At 34.1% G+C, this 21,629-nt stretch overlaps 1 protein-coding gene and 1 long non-coding RNA gene across 6 annotated transcripts in view; one reads left to right on the top strand and one right to left on the bottom strand.

Moving 5' to 3' along the window:
• PCLO (piccolo presynaptic cytomatrix protein) overlaps positions 1-21,629 on the bottom strand; it is a 310,859-nt gene that overhangs the window by 233,555 nt on the left and 55,675 nt on the right. The gene's annotated exons all lie outside the window — the stretch shown is intronic.
• LOC135321708 (uncharacterized) lies at positions 1,749-18,152 on the top strand. The gene is made up of 3 exons (XR_010381714.1): positions 1,749-1,844; positions 2,894-3,012; positions 17,864-18,152. It is a non-coding gene; the product is annotated as an uncharacterized LOC135321708 (long non-coding RNA).

Below are 21,629 nucleotides of genomic sequence, written 5' to 3'. Positions count from 1 at the left end.
TACAAATGCTTGGCTCCAAGAAAGAAACTAAGTGGAAACTAGCCATTTTCAACCACTTTGTCTTCCAAAGTCCACTTAATCATGCTCTTGAAAACCTGCTAACTACTCTCCTCTTCCTGGCTGAGAAGGCTTTTTGTAGCCGCAGCCATATCACTACTTGCTCTCTTCTGTGTCCTACTTAATTTCTGTAAATTCTCTACATAATTCTCTTGCTATAGTTATTTTCCTGCTATATTCTTGTGGCTTTTTCTCTAAAAATTAATAGAATGAAAGCTTTCTAAAAAACCCCCCAATATTCTAAGAAAACTAAGCATACAATTTGTGGTGTTTTTAAACTTTATTTTACTCAAAAGAGAACAAAGAACTAATGTTATTAATCCCTAAATTCTTTTGCTATTGAAGAAGTCTGCTTCCATTTGGTTCAAAGGTTAAGATTTTTCTGAAATGCAGCTAAAAATGAGTAACAGTGGTAACTAGTCCCCAGACTTTGAACTGTATGTTGAAGATTTCAAAAAGAGAATTAACTTTTGTCCCATTAAATACCATTTTATTTTAAGTAAATTTTACTATGAAAGTATTTTTTTAGATAAATATGAAGATATAATGAAGACACAGAAAGACATCCAGCCAGAAGTAACAAGTGTAATTATTTCTATTATACCTAGTAACAGAAAGAAAAATAAAAGTGGCAAAGTTTTTTCATTTGTCTTTCCTGTGCCCCGGATAAAAATGAACAAGTACATGAAAATCAGAACATTAGTAGTTATAGTTGAATTTCATTGAAAACAGGTCATAGTTATGATGAAACACGGTCATGAGAAATTGTCCCTAACAATGGTGAAAAAGGATGAATTTGGTCATCTCCCTGTGGTGGTTTTGTCATAGTATTTTCAGCAGACCAAAACGGAGGTTGTGTTTCCGTAAATGTGTCCTGCCTGTTGTACTCATGTTTCTGGGACAGAACCAAGCAAGACAATGTCATTCTAGCACTTATATTTCCTTCTGAAGACCTCTGACTCCTTCCTGAGTTTCAGTTCTTGTGAATAAATATGATGTTCTAGTTCTTACAGCTTCTCTTCTATGAAAAGCTGTGGCTAACCCAATGACTCCTAGATCTACAGATCAAAGAATAAATTTTCGAAAGTTCTAAAACTCTTCAAAGGTCACTAGTCAAACCTTATTAATATTAGTCTGATTTGTCAAATTTTATTGCTTTTTATATTTATATTTTATATATATTTTAATATTTATTTTATCGATGAACCATCAACACAATAAAGATATTTATTAATATAAATACTTATATATTTATATATACTCCTACTTTTTATCTGCTATGTCTACCATGCAATTTTCTACATTTTTAAGGTAATTTTGTTTCTCTACCTCATAATAGAATTTTAAATACTTGCTCATTGAAGAAACCATTTTACACTCATAACTGCACGTACACACGCACACAGGTCTAAAATACAAAATGAAAAAGTTGTCTCAGTATCAAAGACACGAGGCCTTTGTCCATCTGTATTTTCACATTCTATTTTAACTCACTTTTATTTGCAAAACAGTTAAGTTCAGGATTATTTTTATATTTTTCTTTTCTAACATATCAATACCGGCATCTTTAAATATGTTAGGTTTCTAGTGGATTTATATGATCAAAACAGCTGTTGAACTTGCTGAACCTGGATTGCGACTGATAAGTAACCAAATGTACCTCCCTAGATTTTCAGTTATTCAATGTGTGTTCTGTCAAGATGCCACACAAAACTCGGGTCTGAGGCATGTTTGATGAGGCAGAAGAGAAAATGGAAATAACCCGGACCTTCAATATGGAATTTGGGGTAGGTCACTCCTCCTCACATATGAGATAGACAAGTACTCTGTACCTCAGTTTTCTAATCTGTAGAACAACAATGCTGACACCCACTGCATGCAGTTGCTGTAAGGATCAGTGAGACTATTCGTGAAAAGATACTGACTGGCTTTCCCAGTCCCAGGGCTTCTTTCCCTTGGCTTTTCACTCTTAATTTTACTTAGATTTTAGAAACTTTCTCTGAAGTGTTTATCCATTTATATTAGGTCAGCAAGTTGCCTGAGATATTCTTCAAAATAAATTTCAAAGCAGGAAGTTAATTTTTTTCCTTCTCAGCAGGAGTTCGTTTCGTTTTCACTTTTTTGTGTGGGTCCATAGGCACTCCTTTGGAACTAACTACTGAAATAAAGAGAAAGAGTAGTGCGTCAAGAGGGTTTTTTAATCTGAGTCGCCCGGCTGAAGCCAGAGTGAACGCCCTCCTTGCAGGGGCCTCCCTCCGTGTTGGCTGAACGCTGTCAGGTCAAGAGGACTGACCCACTTTGTTCAGCCACAAACTTGCTTTGCTTCGGTTACTGAAGATCATTCCCTTTCCTTGTTAAACGTGTTTTGTTTTGTTAGATTGTGTTTTCTAAGTAAAACGTGTCATCTTTGTACCTTTCCTTCTGCTTGGAGGCAATTCAGTAGGAAGTAGGTCTATCACATTTAGACTAAAGATTCATACAAGGAGTCCCCTCCTGTGCAAAGAAACCAGTATGTAAGATTTATAAGGACTCCTTCTGGGGTACACCCTGCAGACTTTGTGTGCATGTCTGAAACCAAGGAGTACTTCCCCTCTATGTTTTAATGAAATTACTTTCTGTTTACCTTTGCTAAGTTTCTTTTTTTTTTTTTTTACTAAAATAGGTAATATAATAAGATAATATTTTTAAGAGAAGTTTATATAAAAACTAATGGGAATTCTCCTTGTAGCAGTGTTGGGAATATAAAAGCCCAAATTTTCTATTAAAACTGAAATTCAGCCAAATTTCCAGATACTATTCACATTCAACCAAAGTAAAAATTTCTTCCTAAAACTAGGAAGATGAAGAAAATGATGTGACATCCAAGAGTTGCAGATAACAAGTTAACAAGACAGGAAAGATGATAAAGAAAACCTGCACTATCTCAGCCTATCACAGCTGGACCACGGTTAAAGGGTAAGCGAAGAGAAGCACTGTTTTTTAATGAAATGTATTTTTTTTTAAGAGTTCCAACTTAAAAACTAGTATCAACTTTGTAAAATCAGATTATATATGTATATTTACCGATACACATATATATGTTTTCATTACATAGCATGAGTCTGGATTCTAAAACATTTAGAATTTATTCAACTTAAGACAAGTTACTTAACTTCTGGGCTTTAGTTCCTTTATCTAACACAGGAATACTATCCTCTATTTCATAGGATGGTTGGGCAAATTCAGATAATGCTTGAAAAGTGCCTAATTTAGTGGCTGTGACACAGTAAGCTTTCAATGAATATATAAATATACATGGCCATCACTGTCATCATTCCTTATATTCTTGGCTATTCACCAAGTACTTTGAAGATTCTAATACACACACACACACACACACACACATATATATATATATACATACGTGTACAGACTGAAGACATGAAACAACCATAGATGTGAAAAGATACCTAAAGGAGAAGGGACGAAGAAATACACCCTCCAGCCCTGTGGTGATTTTAAAGTACGTCCATCGATTCTTTGCTATTCCTCTCCTCAAGAAGTGAAGCTTAATTCCCATCCCCTTGAGCATGGGCTGGGTTTAGTGACAGGACACAGCAGAAGTAATGGGAAGTCACTTCTAGGATTAGGCTCTGAAAACAGCTTGGTTTCCACCTTGGGTGCTCTTTCTCTCTCTTTGCTCACTCTTCCAGGGGAAATCCATATGGAAGCAGTCCTCTGGGGGAATCCCACATGGTGAGGAACAAAGTCTCCTGCTAGCAGTAACATAAAGGAGCCTGGAACTTCAGGCCCTAGTTAACAATTAGGCTACAGGCAAGGCCAAGGCTTGAATGCATCTCATTAGTGATTTTGAGCAAAGACTACCTCACTCCTGCATTTCTGATCCTCAGAAACTATGTGAAATAAATCATTGTTTGTTGTTCTAAGCTGTAAATTTTACAGTAAGTTATTATGCAAAAATAGATAATACGCATCCTAAATAGTGACAGAAATTGATCCAAGGAAACAGTGATAGAATCAAACCAGAAGACTGGTATTCAGCAGTTGCCCGACTCAGACATTTCATCATGGAGCACAGCTTCCCGGCTCTTAAGTGATGAATTACTCAACCCTAGCTTCTCTAATAAACTCTAATACTGATCATCATCCTACCCATTTCTTGGATTACTCAATCGTACAAAGGCGAGCATAGCCATTGTTAATATCTGTTTTGACTTGATTTTGCATGAAACTTCTTAAACCACTTAAAGATAGTTCTAAAATATGGCAATAGCTACATCTTCTTGTGTACAATATTATTTTCTTTTCATGTAATGATAATTAAATTTCGAAGACTTTTCAACATTTAAAAAACATGTATTTCTTGCACCTGAAGCCATCTATCTGCTTCAGGAAAAGAAAACTTGGCAGCTATTTCTAAGTGGATCACTCCTGCAGTAATAAAACAGATGGCATGTTTCCCAGACAGCAATAATTATTTTAATCTCAATCAATTACTCTTTCCTTTACTCATTCCTCTCTTTTGCTCTTCAGAAAGTTCTATGGGATAAAGAGTTTCCTAACTGAGTAACAATCAAGTGCTATCACTGATTAATACATCAGGAATCTCTCTATAGCTACTGAGAAGATGTTTCCCCTGCGTAAGAGTGAGAAAGAACAAAAGTCAGAACCATATACTTTTTATCCACTTAAACTAATTTCCAAAGGAATATATGAAGGCTATAGTCATCTTTGTTTGGTCATGTTATTGGAAAAGGAATGAGTAAAGAAAACACTTATAAAGATATTCACAATAATTATATATATCTGGATTTAGAATATAATCCTGCCATTGGTTGCTTAAGACTTACCTGGAATGCAAGAGGAGCACTATTAAATACTGTGTATGTTTCACATGAGGAATTATCCATTTGCGGTTCCAATTACTTTATTCAAATTCTTTATTTTAATTTTGTCTATCTGTGTTGATTAAAATAACAGTTTAATGTGCAAGTTAAAAAAATCCTCAAAAAGAAAAAGTCAACAATTTATCGTGGCTCTCTAGATTCTTATAACAAATTCTTTACAGAGGTTTGGTTTGTAGTGGTTTTGTTGTTATGATTTCTTTCAAAAGAGCTTAGTAAAAAAAAAATGTATGACAAAATTTAAACCCATGAAAGAATGCCAATTATCGAAAGCACTTAAATACTTTATGAAGAACACGTACTTCACCACCTAAGCTTGATCACTTAAAGAAAGGTAACGTGTCATAAAACTGCTCAGGGGTGGGGAAGCCAGGGGAGGGGAGGAGGGACGAATGAGGAGTTTGGGATTAACGTGTACACACTACTATATACAAAATACACAAACAACAAGGACCTACTGTATAGCACAGGGAACTATATTCAGTATCTTGTAGTAACCTATAATGGAAAACAATCTGAAAGAGAATATATGTAAATGTATAACTGAATCACTTTGCTGAACACCTGAAACACAACATTGTAAGTCAACTATACTTCAATTAGAAAACAAAAGCAAAAACAAACCTGCCAGAGCCTAAAAAGTTAAGATTAAAAAATCTCTTCTTTCTTGATTTTTAAAATAATATCATCCAACATTTCTAGTGTTCTTTTTCTCTTTTTCACATCTAAATAGCCCTCTTGCCTCTCCTCTTACTGCACTCCTCACCAAAAATGTCCTATTTGCTCTCACACATATCTTCAATTACAGGTAAGAAACTGGGGGGAAAATGTATTGAGAAAAGAGACGAGGATGACAGTCTTCACTCTGACAGTACCTGTGGGACCTTGGCCATGCTACTTCAATCACCCGGGACTCATCTTCAGCTACCAGATTAAGCTTTGTGCCAGTTCTCATTCAGCTACAACATTTTATAACTCTCAGATCTGATATTCAAATCTCACATGCCTCCCGAGCTGCAAATTTTCTGGCATTTCTCTTTCTCTACATTTTCCCAGTTGCTGTTGCTTCAAATTCAAATTCATTTAAACTGATGAGAAAGTCTGCTTATATAGCCCTTCTCTGTTTTCTCTGATAAGGACACCATCATTCTCCATTACCCAGACTTGGAAATCCGTAATTCTTGTGTCTTCCCTTCCCTTTTTCTTTAACAACAAATCAGTTGCAATATTCATTTGTGTTTCTCGTCCCTTTCTCTTTGCAGTCTATTATCTTTCCATTTTCACTGCCACCATACCATTTCTGATTTTCACTGCTACTCACCTAGACAACTACTCAGGTTCCAACTTAGTTTCCCTGCCTACAGAGTCCCCACCATCCAACGACGGACTGCCAGTACCACTGAGATGCAGGAATAACGTCACTCTAACCTCTGAGACCCACGGTATGTGGGACAATATTTTAGAACTAAAGGTAGTATCAATGAGCCCAAACTTCTGAATATCTCATAAATTCATTTAAAGTACATTTGTATTAAAATTATAGCTAAACTAAGAGTCATCACAAAATGCAATGAAACAAATATTTTCCCACCCCTGAGTCATGGTTCATTCCAATAAGAATTTATTGAGCATGTTTCATGTGCCAGATATTATGCTAGATGGTAGGTAAACAGATTACAATGTTTGGCATTCAAGAATTCACTGCCTTGTACAGGAGAGATAGAATGTAAACAAAAATAGATCACAATATGAACAGAACAAAAGACCATAATGGAGGAGAAATACACTTTTATGCCTTGCATTTAGCTCTCCCCCCATTTAACTACCAAGGAAGAACATTTTTAATGCAAACAAAGTAGCTACCCTGTATTTATCTTGTTACTTTGCTGTAAGAATTTAGTCAAACATACTAATTCTAAAATGTCCAAGAAGTACACAGTAATCCTGGAATGTAACTACAGATACTATGATATTGTAACTTAGAAAGCTGAAATTATAGCCCTTAAAGTTAATTCATTAATTAAAATGATTTATTGAACTTGTGATGAAATCAAACTCTACATGGAACTGACAGATAAAAAGAACTTTATAAGTAATGAAGACATCTCATTTAGATATTTGTTTCTAAACTTTCCACTATTAAATCTCAATATAATCCTGGAAGCATTAGACGTAGAAAATTAATTCAGATTATTATTAAATACAAATGAAACACTTTATAATTCTGCAAAAATGACCCAAGTTTCTTGACTATGTCTAGGCTAACTCTTTATAACTGTGAGAAAAAACAGACGGAATTTCAAGACAATTCATTAGTAAAATAATTTTCTTACTGTATCCCTGTAATATTTTTACTAATACATGTAATACTGTCATTAATTTTTATTTTAGAGTTCATTCAGGAGGAGGGGAGAGAGAGAGATCTAAAAGATATCTTAACATCTAGAGTTGTCAACATTCTTAAAGTACTTCATAGGAAAAAAATGACCTGTAAATACAAAATTTAGTAAGTCCCAGAATCATATGTGGAATGAAGTTTTGTTAACCAAAAAGTGATTAGATAGATATCTGTCCAACGGAATTACAATTGAACTTCAGTAAAATGAAATTACCTCTCCTAGAAATCTTCTAAGAATAGGGTCCAATTATGTGCAACTACACCCATGTAAGATACTGAGATAAGATAGGCGGGTACCTCCACGATTTAGAATGATGCTCAGTGAACGCAACACAGTATCCACTAATTTGAGCCCTATCAACAACTTAAAAATCCTAAAAAAGTATTTTTCCTGGGAGAACTTGATGGAGCCATGATATACCAATCTTTTTTTTTTTTTAATTTAAGTGCTTGATAGTATAGGCCACTGTGGTAAAACTAGATGAGCTGTCATTAGATGTTTGAAAATCATAAAGCACCTATTTGGGGAAAAAGAATGTTCTTGGTCAATCTAAGAACTGTATAAAACACACAGTTTCTCCCAATTTGACATTTGCCATTTGTGTATTCACAGGAAAAAAACAAGGGACGTGTGCAACTAATGGAAGAATAATTTCTCTCATGTTTTATAGCCTTAACTACAACCAAATTTCTAGTGAATTACTTTAATAAGGTGGTGATCACAGAATTATTACCTAAAGAAATAAAAGGAAGACAATAATCTAACAGCTCCCCAGTGGAAAGACAGAACCAATCTAATAAACAGCTGAACAGATTGCATCTGAAACAGCTCACTGATCATGCCACCAACTTGGTATCTGGAGCCCATTACAGTCCCTTAAGAAAATCACTGGTGTTTAACAAAATATATTACTTGGAAAGAGATTATTAAAAAAAAATCATTATTAAAAAAAAGTCATTATGCCATTCAGTTTTTCCAATAAAGCTTAAAAAAAAAAAAACCTTGAAAATGACAAGGAAAAATTGAAAGATATCACCAAGTATGAGTGTTAAGTAGTACCAAGAGCTTCTCTGAATAAAAGCCAGAGTTTTAATGGCCAAACTTGCTGTGTGTCAGCTATTAACTTGATGGATTTGGGAGAGGAGCCAGTCCAGCTCGGGTGGTCCATTTCTGAGTGCTTCTATGACAGCAAGTCTCCCATCAGTTCTTACAAGTCCCACCTGGTTGAGCTGATCTTTTGTTTCAACAAAATAAGTCTGAGTTCTAAACTACATTCCACACATTTTTTGAATATAAAATGATTGCAGAAAATATAATAAACAGATAAATCTATGGATTCTAAAACATGACAAATGTTGTTTCTGTCAAAAGCAAATTAAATGACAGCAAGGACTGACAGGATACAAGCAGTATATTACTTTGAAATAATTATTAGATTGTATTCATTTTTAAACCCTGCACATCAAAAGAGTCAGCCACCATGATTATCTCTCTGTAACGCCAAGTTAAAATCTGGCATGTCAAAAGAGAGTACTGGGAAATCACTCTAAATAAATGTGTGTATATGGATATGCACATATAAACTTTTGATTGACTTGGAAAATTTTAATAATTATAAATGTTAACACAAGAAAGCCTAATTTATGTCCTCTAAGTAAACACACATAAAATGTCCAAGGGATTTTCTTTGACATGTCTTATAGTTTACAGGGAGATAAGGGAAGTGAAATGGAGGAAAAGTTGGTTAAAATTTTTTGAATAGAAAAACTTTTTAACTCTCAGAATTTTGAATCTATCATAACCATAGTTTTACTATAAACGTTAAAATGTTTATAGGACCTTAATGAAAAAATTAATATCTAGTATGACTGTCTAAGACAGCATTAACTCAATATGACTCTCTACAAATCACTTCTAAACTAGTTTCTCAGACTTCCTATAAAAATCACAATTTTCCTGTCTCCTACATATACGTTCAGACTGAAATATCTATAGGTCATTATATTCTTATAATTTATCTCTGCCACGCAGTTGAATTATCCAAGGAATACTTCAAAAAGTAAATGGTTGATAAATTCACTTTTTAGAACCTTCATATAAAATATTTGCCTCCTATTCAATATTATTTTTCTAGTCAAAATTAAAACAGAAACAAAAAAGTAAATAAAAACAAACAGAACTCTACAATATTTCTAATTCTCTATTCATCAAAGAATAATAATTAGGGAACATGTGAACTTCTTATGGTTAAAGAGCTATTTAATAATCAGCTCTCGAATCTGTCTATTCCAGATAAAATAAGGTATACATGGCAAATAGTAAGCAGTGGTTCCTCTCAAGACATTTCTGTGCACTGCTTCTATACATAGAACATGATACTCTGCTTTAAATAATTTAAAAGTCTAATAATTTAAAAATTATAAGTACATTGATAAATGTGCACGTGTGTGTAGGCAGGTGCATGTGTGTCATAAATGTAATGGTTTCAAAAATGTCTCATGTTCTTCCTTTTAGACTAAAATACGATCATATTCTGCATACAGGAGGCCACTTTATAGAATCTTGTTTGCAGAGTCTACCAAAGAAGTGGCATATACTTTTACATTGCAGGGTCCTGCTGCCTTTTATTAATGGTTGCCACTTCTCCCCAACTCTGCTACTGATGTCATTTCTCTTGTCCAGCTTGTGTGACTGAAAGAGGTCAGGGAGAGAAGAGGAAAGGCTGGCTCTTAGTCATGAGTAATGGGATTCAATTTGCAAGGGGCTGGCATGAATTCATGAATGCTCCCTAACTTTTTCTTTTGGAATCAGCCACCTATTTCCCTAGCCTCATCCCTGACTCCTGATTGTTGGTATTGGTGGGCTTTTTAAGTGTCTTCATCATCATCATCAAAAAAAAAAAAAAAAAAAAAAAGTGTGGAGGCTGGAACCAGGTTCTACCAGACTCCACGCCAAGTTTTAAACACAAAAACAACTGATAACTGCTACAGATAAAACTGCTTAAGAAACAGATGTGTTTTTTAGCCAAAAAAAGCAACCAGATCTAGATAAAGTTTCAGTCAGATGAAAAAACACCTATTTGTTAGTGCCAGGAGAAGTTCTTCTTTTTTTCTCTGATTTGAGTAGGTTCCGGTTCACATGGAATCTAATCACACATGGATCAATCTGTCCCACAAGTGAATTATTGTTTTCCATAGGAAGTCAATATCTGATAAGATTATCTGAAGGAGATGGTAACAAAAAGAAACTTGTAAGATAAATCGGGGGAAATGTTTGAGGTAGAAGAGGTAAGTCTAAAAATACAAGCGTTTACAAGACTTAATGGAGAGATCCAAATTACCTCAACAATTGATAGAAAAGGCGGACAGGGCAGAAACGCGGTCAGAGGTCAAGATCGGTAATTGCATTTTAAAGCGGTGCATGCAGAGACATCCCCAGCAATTAGACTACAGGAAAAGCTCTGCCCTGCCCTCTGGGCTCCGGAGTCTCTCACATGCCTCCTAATAGTGGCTACTAAGAGAAATAAATCTTTAATTTCTCAAATACAACTAGATAAATGGAAATTGAATCTATCACTATTATCCTATAATCAGCAAACACACATTATTAAAACATCAAAATGGTGACATTTAGCTAAGAGATTTGCTAGATACAAAAAAGCACTCAGGCCTTCCTTTCAAGGAGTTATCTTCAAATAGAATTTCAGGTTGGTGGCTCTGAGCTAATCCTTATTTATTCCCAAAATAGCTTATGTTAACCTTTACTGCCCAGCTTTTTTTTTTTAAACAGAAATTGTGAAGATGTACCCCAAAAAGGAGAACTTATTTTATGACACATGAAAACATACTTTTTCTTGCAGTTTGTGGAAAATCACCCTATCTGGCCAAATAATTCTCATTCAAAAGATACTTCGTCTATGTTGTTAGCATTCATTGTTCATACAAACCTATTTCATAGAACTTGGCATTCTAAATTAGTACCAGTGAAGTAAAAGATAAAAGCTTATGAATACAGCTAACTTCAAACTCATGAATGTTATTAAACCACATAGGTGATGCTCAGAAAAAAGCCAGTTATTGAAGGATTCTCACCAGAATTCTCTAAATCCAAGCCAGCTAGCAAAGGCAAAGTTAATACACAGATATAAACCAAATTACATACCAAATACCATTATTTTGCACTACCACTTGCTATACGGCTGCTGATGGAGCCATATATACAGCAAGACAGCATTATAATTAGGGGACACAATAAAATTTGACTTCTCTATTTCAATAAAGCAACATCGTAATAATACCAACAAAAGCTACAGCAATATATTCACCAAAATTGTTAACCATTCAACCAGTGCTAACTTAAAACTAACGTGAAAACTGCAGACTGGCCCATAAAATAAGCCAGAAATTATTTATATTCTTATTTCTAAACCAGGTCAACTGAAATAAAAATAGGAGTGTTGATGAATAATCAGCTCCCATCTTCCCTTCCTGCTATTCAGAAGCAGAAATAACCCTGACAGAACCATTGATGAAGAAGAAGGAGGGAAAAAAAATCAAACTTCTCTTTCAGCACGTCTCCCGAATTTCTAGTTTTCAAATTTTTCTAAATGTGATCTGAAGATAAAATAACCAGCTGGTATCTGGAGGCTTCACACGTTTATACACATTTTTTGTTAGCGGCTGCAGCTGTTTCTCGGTAGGTATGTAACATCCGGCTTAGTGCATACTCAGGCTAAATAAAAGTATATCATTCATTTAATCATTTTATATTTAAAGAATAAAGCAACGCTTAATATTTCCTCAAAATACATTAACATATAGATGAACTCAAAACTGTCAATCACAAAAATCATAAAGTCATGAATCCGAGCTTCTTAATTCATCATTCTTTTTACATCTATCCCAGTTATACTTTAATAGAGAGAAAATAAGTATTAGCTAATGTATTTTAAGTGCTTTCCTGAATATCCTTAGAAATATAGCTGGATTTCAAATATTGCATTATTTTGATTTCTGCTTTCAGGATTTAAAGGAATAATTTGACAAAAGTGAAAACTGATAAATTTCCAACACTTTGTAATGTTGTATTCTTTTATCTGAACTACACACACACACACACACACACACACACACACACACACACACACACACACACACACACACACGAGTAAACTTTGGACTACATACCCAGGACTCAGAAATCAGTATTTACAAACTACTCTAGACGGACAAATATGGATTTTATAATTAGAGAGGGGTAAACTAATGCAGGTGTACTTCACGAGGGACTCAGACAACGCATTCGGCAATTTAAAGATGAACTTAACGACTGAAAGTGCTTAGACCATCTACACGGTGGATGCTAAAGAGCCTGAGCGTCCTATCACCATGCTGCCAGATCATCTGGATGAAAACAGAAAATAGCCAGACCTATATTTTAATATTTAAAAATCAAGAAAATAAAAATATGAAAAAAATTTAAACCTGACACCTTAAAATTCACATACCACATATACATTTGTAAAATAAATCTAACTGTATTTACTACATATGGTGTGTATAAATATACACTGTATTTTATAGACTGTATATACTGTACTTTAAAAAATACTTAAATTAACTTAGACTTACCATTTTTCCTGCAGTACTGTGGCCATTTAGAGCTACAAAGGGGTTAGTGTTTAGGTATTTGAATCAGCCATAGTTTAGTTAATATATTAATTTTTAATTCAGTGTATTATTTCCTAAAACCTATGCTAAATATGAATGTATTATATAGTCAAATATGCCAAAAAGGATAACAGAGAATATCTAGAAACAATGTTAAAAGCTTGATGCATTTTATGCATAAAGGATTTTATGATACAGGATTTTCATAGATCAGTGAGGAAAAACAGTTTTTAAGAATGAACACTGACAGAATCAACTATTTGAAAAATATCACTACAGAATTTCATTTTGTACTCTACATAAACATAAATCTCAGATAATTAGTGTGGTCAATGTTAAAAACGTTAAAAATAACAAATGTTTCTTGAGAAATATGTTTATCTTATTAGACTAGAAGCAACTTAAATAACAATGTTTATCATAATGAGAAGTATGTTACAACTAAATAATAATAACTACAGTGTTTAAATATTTTGTTAACATAGAAGATACCTATGTGTTTTAAAGCAAGATACAAAATCAAATTTGACCTCAATTCACTAAACAATATGTACAGAAAGTGAGCAATTCAACAAAAATGTTCATTATCTGTGGATGTGAAATATTAGCTTTTCTGTGTTTTTGAAGGTTCCTCTTTACAATGAGCAGAGATTAGACATTATGAGGTCTTCTATATCATGGAGCATACATAAAATCAATCTGAACACTCTGCTTTCCCTAGCTCTTTGTTAACCTGAACTTCTGTGTGCTCCCTGATTTATTCCCAAGTTGACAGAGAAACATTCCATATTTTCATGGATAAATTATAATCACCTTTGTAACAGCTGGATCCCACCATTTTAAGCAGATGGAAAATCAGCCCATCTGCTTCCTATTAGTGAATAGGTTAAAGAAAATGGCAAAAAGAGAAAGTATGTGCTCTAAGTCTACATGTAGAGAGGGAGAAACTCAGTTCTGTCATGATTTCACACAGTGCTAGTGATGATCTTACTTCCTTAAGAGTATTTGCAATAATTGGAACAGATTTTTTTTTTAATTCCACCATTAGTGATGCATTTCTCTGATACAAACCTCTTCCCTTTACAGAAAAAAAAAAAAAGATCTCTGGAAGCAAGTAACACATTTAACTTTCATCAGTCATTTGTAAGAATATGAAGAGGGTGAATATAATTTTCAAAATTCTTCCTGAGAACAAGTCGTGAAGAGGAGTAGGGCAGGGTTAACATGAGAGCATCCTCTGTGAGAGAAACAGAAATTAGAGCAGCCTAGTCATAGGGAAAGATGAAGGTTGGAAGAAGAGGTGAGAATGATAAAGATGATCTCTTACAAATGTTCAGCTTTGTACATTACAGATTCTAAAAATATATGATATTGAACTATCTAATTTTCAGTATACTGGGGTGAATTTTACAAGCTTTGCTGCAGATATACTTATGAATTTTGGGGTCTGAACTGATTGTAGTATGAAAGCATCCCAGAAGACCAGAATAGCTATAAATTAATACTATGAAAGAGCTGTTTTAAGACTCCAGGGTACAGAAAATCTTGGAAGCCCTGTAGCAGGAGATTGGGAGAAGCCAACCAAATACAAATGAAGTAACTCATTAAAATTCACAACTGCCTTACATTACATTCATTTTTACTTGATATCCCAACTTACAATCACTGTGTCTCGTTCTGCCTATATTGTGGTTAAGGTATGCTGGTCCTCAATTAATATTAAATAATAATTTAAGGCTAGATTCTATAGCTTCTCAGAATTAAAATGTATTTTTTCAAAAGACCAGAGGCCCTATAAAAGCTGTTATGTTGATTACTATGGCAAGAAACATTTGTTAACTTCAGTGTAATCACTGAGTTATAGTTACATTTGTTTTCATTATTATGTTTTCCAGAATATTATCCCCATCACACACACTTTAAAAATAACTAAAGAGATTTACTCACACGTTCCTCTTAATCAATTTTGCATACACTAGCACATCTCCAATTAGCACCAGGAATAAGGTTTTGACTGGTTTTAAACCTGGGACTGTAATTCCACTTGGGTTGACAACAGAGATTTACCTACTTACCTATCAAAACCACAGCTACAAAGCAGACTAAAACTGGGTTTGAGAGCCCAAAGTACATATTCTGCCTTGAAATTGATTTGTTATGATTTCTTTATAACATACTGGAGAAATAAAGTCATATCTAGACGACTTTGATTCAAGAAGAGGAAAGAAAATCAATTTGTCCTCTTTGCATGCTTACCATAGTTGGTTCAAAGATTATAAAAACATACACTAATCATGATGTACAGTTCATACATTTCCCAGCTCAACTTTACATGAACCACGCTGCTGCAGGACTCTCCTCAGAGTCGTGCAACACGTCCAGAAACACATGCCATTTTAGGAGAAAATCGACACGTGGAAGGAAACGTGTTTAGTTTACGTCCCATCTAAGTAAAATTCATCTGCTGCTTCCTATGTGCCAAACATTCTGCTAAGGTCATTAATTGTTGCATGTCGCAATTTAAGAACTACTGTCAAGTTAACTTTATAGGTGAGGACACTGAGTAACCTAGAGTTTAAATACATGGTCCAAGATCACACAACTAGTAAAAACTCATCTGGTTTCCAAACAGGAAGTCTGTCACCACAGCCCACATGCTTACAACATGCCTCAAAGCTGGCTAGATGATGTAGCAGGCTCAATCTCCCTTTTTTCAATGATTCTGTGTTCAGATTTGGTAAATAGTTATGGTAAAGAGCACTAGTATTTGGTAAGTACTAGCTGGATAAATTGCCACTAACAGGTATGTTACCATTTTTTACAGACTAATATTAAAAGAATTGTTTCCTTTAAAAAAAGAAAAAAAGACTAAAGGAAAGTCTATCTTTCTATTCAAATAGATAACATTTTTATATTAATCCACGTTTCTTTTCCATTATATGGTAATGGAAATAATAAACAGATAATTCTATATATTTTTTGTACACTGTGACCCAGAGAAAATTTCAATCAAGTGGTATACTATAATGAATTTTGCCATCAATATATTTGTCAAATGTGACCTAACAGACAAATCACTTAGATGGTAAAACAACATGATCTAATATAATAATGCATGGGATAACTGGTGTCCAGACACACTAAATCTGATCATTGCTACCTGGCAGGAGTACATAGAAAGACAAGCAGGACGGGGAGGTTTGCTCCTAATGACCTGAGGCCACTGAGGTCCCACAGCACATCAGTCAGCCACCCTGGCTGGCCCCAAGGCCCCACAGACTTCTGAATCACCTACGTTAGGTTTGTCAAGACTGCAGAGTATGAAGACTTCACTCTAAATTCACTAGTTCTTTCTGTTCATGAATATTCAGGAGTTTGTGCTCTTGTAAAATGTACAACCAACTTTGGCAAATTAACACAGAATGTAAGTGGAAGTCAACAATTTTAATCTTCACTCATAAAACCACAGATACTAGCTACACAAAATAAGGTGAATTTATTGGCTGACGTATGCTGAAGACGTAAAGATTTGAAAATACACACAGCTAGAAATCCAAGAAGCAAAAGAATAAATAAATGGTGACATTTATTTGTCCCTTCAAAACAGCAAATTTAATTCCCCTCAAATAATTCATCCATTAGGAAGCTACTAGCATGACTGCAATCTAAAATGTTTTCAACCAATAATAAACATTTTGCATTCACACAAAATATCATCAGCTTCAAATCAGGAGTTTTGAGTAATTGGTGTGAACAGGCAGGCTATTTAAACTCTGTGACTCTCAGCTTCCTCAGGGTTAAAGGAATTTGCCTTTCATTAAGGTCCTTTCCCAACTCTAAAATCTCATAACTTAGTAACACACAAAGCGCTGTGATGGGTACAAAGGAAAAGACACATTATTCTGGAGGTACCAAGAGAACCAACAAATTGACTATTATTTTCATTTTTAAGACTAAAATATTCTAAAAGCTATTTTAAAAGTTAACACATTTTCTGATAACCTTGGAACTGGAACATTTAGTTATATTTTCAGTGAAATTTCCTTTTGCTCTGAATAAATAAATAATAGTTGTATTAACCCTGTGCTAAATGCAAAATATTGTAACTTCGTATCATTGTTGCTCTTCTTGCACAGAAACATTAGTCGGGTTGCAGACCAGACAGATTTCAGCTTCTGAGAAATAAATTTATGTCCATAGTACTTTTATGTAACAATTGGAGAAACAATCTGTATATCATGTAAGTTCCTTGCCTAAATGATGTTTTGATGAGCAATGAAATACGCTGACTCAAACAACTCATTTTTAGTTTCCCAGAAAAGATTTTTTATAAAAAATACAGAACTTTGTCTCTCTGAAGAGTTCAAGTATATGTAAATATACATGTAGTCCTCACCACTAAATAATGATACATAGAACAAGAAATTAAAAAAAAAGAAAACGTTCATCTCTTCAATGCCAATTCCTGTCCAAAAGCTAGAAGATAACTTGCCAACTGAATGTTTGAATAGAAAACAACAGTCATTTCAAAGTATCAAAGGAATGATGAGACAAAAATAACAATGATAAATAGAATCCTTCCCTCAATCCAATTGAAGAAAATGGACTTTTTTTCCCCTGGTACTTTGCCACTTTTATAAGGGCTTAGGAGGAATAAGACTCTGATTTTGAGAATTACTGAATAAGAATGGTGTAATCTCACAAGTCAAGACTGAAGTGATTGCGAGAGCTAAAGCCTCTAATCAGCTGCCAATTTGTATGAGTTTTGCTTAACAGTCTTGGAAGGAATTGCTCTAAAATTTATTTTCATTTTTCCCCCCACTTACTGATACAGATTTTGGATTTGCCTGTAACAAATATTCAACTGATTTTGCATTCTGAAAAACAAGGCCAGAGCTTGAAAGGAAAAAACTTCAAAGAATGTACTTAATTGATAGACGTTTCTACATGCTATGATCAAAAATCACTCTCGAGTTACCACTTGAATTATAATAATATGGAAACAATATGGAAATGTTACTTCTAAATTTCTTTTATTTCTTGTTTGTTAAAAACGTGTCTGTTCCCCATCTGAACTTAACACGACCACTGAATATTACCTTTAGATAGGGGGAAAAAGCAAACCATTCATTAAGAAAAACTTAACTTAGAAAACTCTGATGCAGTATGTGGAAAGCACCAAGTCAGGAGTAACTCAGGATGCCCCTGAATTGGCAGCTGCACCTGTAACACAAACTGAGAGTCAACCCCATGGCATTCCGAACAAAATGTCCTCTTCACTATCTGTCCTTAGAATCCTGAAAGCTTCTGAGTCTTGAGTGAACACAGGGTTTATCTATTTCACCATTTAGCCTGGGACCAGCCCAAAAAGTTAATTCCCAAATTTACTCTCAGCATTCACACTAAACCAGGTCACGTTCTCAGGCTAATGTTCTGGATGCTCAAATCCAGTCAAATGTGGCTCTGTTCTCTGTTTCTGTAATCTGTCATTTCAAGAATGTTATATCAATGGAATCATACAGTATGCAGCTTTTGGGAATTTTTTTTTTCCACTCAGCATACTTCTCGGAAGGTGCATTCAGGTTGTAGAGTATATCAAAGTTTGGGTTTTTGTTGCTGTTTTCTGAGTATTCCATGGTCTGGATGTACCACAGTTTATTAAGCATTTACTCCCTGAAGACATCTGGGTTGCTTCCAGTCTTTGGCTATTATGAAAAAAAGATGCTATAATCATTTGTGTATAGATATTTGTATGAACATAAGTCTTCATTTTTCTGGACTAACTGCCCAGGAGTGCAATGGTTGGGCTATATGTAGTTACAGGTTTAGTTTTTTAAGAAACCACCAAACTTTTTCTTGATAGTACAATTTGTTTTTACCTACTGCTAAATTCTCTTGACTAATGCATTTTTTAAGGATTTTAGTGTCTACATTGATGAGGTAAATTGATCTGTAAGTTTATATTCTTGTACTGTCTTTGTTTTGGTATCAGGGTAATACTAATGTCATAGAATGAATTGGTAAGCACTCTTTTTTCTATTTTCTGTTAAAGATTGTATAGAATTGGAGTTCTTTTGCAAATTCTCCAGAGAAACCATCTGGACTGGGAAATTTCTTTTTTGGAAGTTTGAAAATTACAAACTTAATGTCCTCAATAGTTACATAGCTATTCAAATTATCTATTTCGTATCAAAGGAGTTATGGAAGTTCATGTTTTTCTATTCTGTCAATGTTGTCAAATTTATGTGTGAAAAGTTATAAAATCCTCTTATTATTTTTTTGATCTCTACAGGATTTGTATTGATATCCCATTTCATTCCCTATATTAGCAATTTGTGTCTTCTCTCTTTACTCAGTCTTGCTCAAGGTTCGTTAGTTTTGCTGAATTTTTCAAAGAAATTGATCTCCGTTCCATTTTCTTTACTTTTTTTCTATTTTCAATTTCATTGATTTCTGCTCTTAAATTCTTTCTTTCCTTCTTGTCTTAGTTTTACTTTGTTCTATTATTCTAAGCTCTTGAGGTTGGAGCTTAGAATACTGGTCTGAGACTTTTACTTTTTTTTAAATGTATGCATTCAGTGCTATAAACTTCCTTCTTAGGTGAGTCCCATAAATGTGTTGATATATTTTCATATTCATTCAGTTCAATGTATTTTTTTTATTTCTTTGAGGATTTCTCTTTGACAAATGCATTATTTAGATAAGTATTGTTTATTTTCAAAGGGTTTTAGAGATTTTTCTGTGATCTTTTTGTTACTAAGTGCTAGTTTGTTTCCATGTGGTTGGAGAACACATTCTATATAATTTAAATTCCTCTAAATTTATTGAGGTTTGTTTTATGACCCATAATATGGTACATCTTAGAATATGTTCCCTTGCCACTTGAAAAGAATGTGGATCCTTTCGTTGTTGAATGCAGTGTATTAGATTCTCATCATAAAATCAGCAAATAAATATCTGCTCTGCATAAACAATGCATGCCCAGTCATTAAATGGCTGGGGCGCTACACTGTTTCCATCACAGTTACATTTGTTTTAAAAAAAAGAAAAAGAAAAAAAAAAGTAGAGCTATTTAAAATATCTTAAACTTTCTAACTCTCCTTTTGGAATTTATACATTATTAGTATGTGAAAAGACTATGATTCACACCTGATAAGTTTTAGAGTGCTTTCCTATATAGTAACTAACACGATCCTCACGCCACCCGTCTGGAATGTTTGCTGGATCTGATTAGCATCTCCGTTTTTACTGATGATTAAATTAATATAACCAATGCAAAATCTACATTGTCCACTCCAGATTCACATTCTGCACTGCAGAAATTGTGTCGTTGTCTGAGTAGTACAGGAGGGTGGTTAGATGTGAACCCTAGCTCTGACAATTAATAGCTGCGTGACCTGTACAAGTCACTTAACAACCTTCTGACTCAGTTTCCTCATCTTTAAAACGGGAATAATGATACGATGTCCCTCAAAGGGTTGTGTAAGAATTAAAAGATTTAACGCATGTGACAAGCTTAGAAATCAGTGCCTGGCACAAGGTACACATGATCTGTGCGTCAGCTATGATGGCACATCACCTATGACAGAAAAGAAAGGGCAAGACTGTCAATAAAATCTGGCACATCAGTATCCTCTCATTTGACTTATATTGTCACTATTCTAAAGGAAATAAAAGTAAGCTAGCACGATAAATAAAAGCAAATAAACTTAAAAGAGTAAATTCAAAGGCCTGGCTATTTTTGGTTATGAAAAATATTTCTTTTTCATAGGTTAAAAGGTTTATCCGTCTTTTTTTTTTTTAAACAAACTGTGACCCAAAGTACACAAGGCTAAATGGACTGAGGTTTAAACAGCACATTTCACATTTCTATGTTGCATCTCCCCTTAAACTGCTTTAGAAAGTTGTGAAACAGAGCAGTTTATCCTTGCAAAAAAACAAACAAACAAACAAACAAACAAATACATTTAGACTTAAGTAAACAAAAAAAATCAAAGAGCGTGACTACCTTTTGACAGCTGACCTGGCATAAAAGGAAAAGCTGAACACCTTCACTATACATGCTATGCTCTTTAAAGTGTGGAAAAGACTCTTTGTTTAACAAATAAAAAGTATCTCCAAGGCTCTGACGACTCAATGCTGTATGAATATATTTTCCCCCATTCTCAGTTTTTATGATAAATGACACTTGGATTAATATTATTTGCTGACAAAATAATATGAAAAAGATAAAATAAATATTAAAAAGAGTTCTTCCAGATTGCCTCATATTTCTAAACCATTATTAAAGAAATGAGTGAGAGTATTTGTCTAAGTAAATGCGAGTCAGACAGATTAGGTTTATTCAGCTAAGGGAAGTGTCTCTCCAGGTACCTCCTATGGTAAAACATCATTCTAATTTCGGGGTGTTATTGACATGCCATGACCTGGAGTGCTCAGAGGATCAAAGGTTCCCCGATGTTTACTAATTCAATAATTAAGATAATCAGAATAAAGATCATTAATATCTACCCTAGAAAATAATTTGTTTACAAACAGATTTCTAATTTTGGGAAGATACCATCCATTTTGGTAAATACTGCAGAGTAATTGTAGAAGGC

Source organism: Camelus dromedarius, chromosome 7, assembly GCF_036321535.1.
Source record: "Camelus dromedarius isolate mCamDro1 chromosome 7, mCamDro1.pat, whole genome shotgun sequence".
Classification (NCBI taxonomy): Eukaryota; Metazoa; Chordata; class Mammalia; order Artiodactyla; family Camelidae; genus Camelus; species Camelus dromedarius.
Note: the sequence above shows the minus strand (reverse complement) of the source record. Positions and strands in the feature narration are given on the sequence as shown.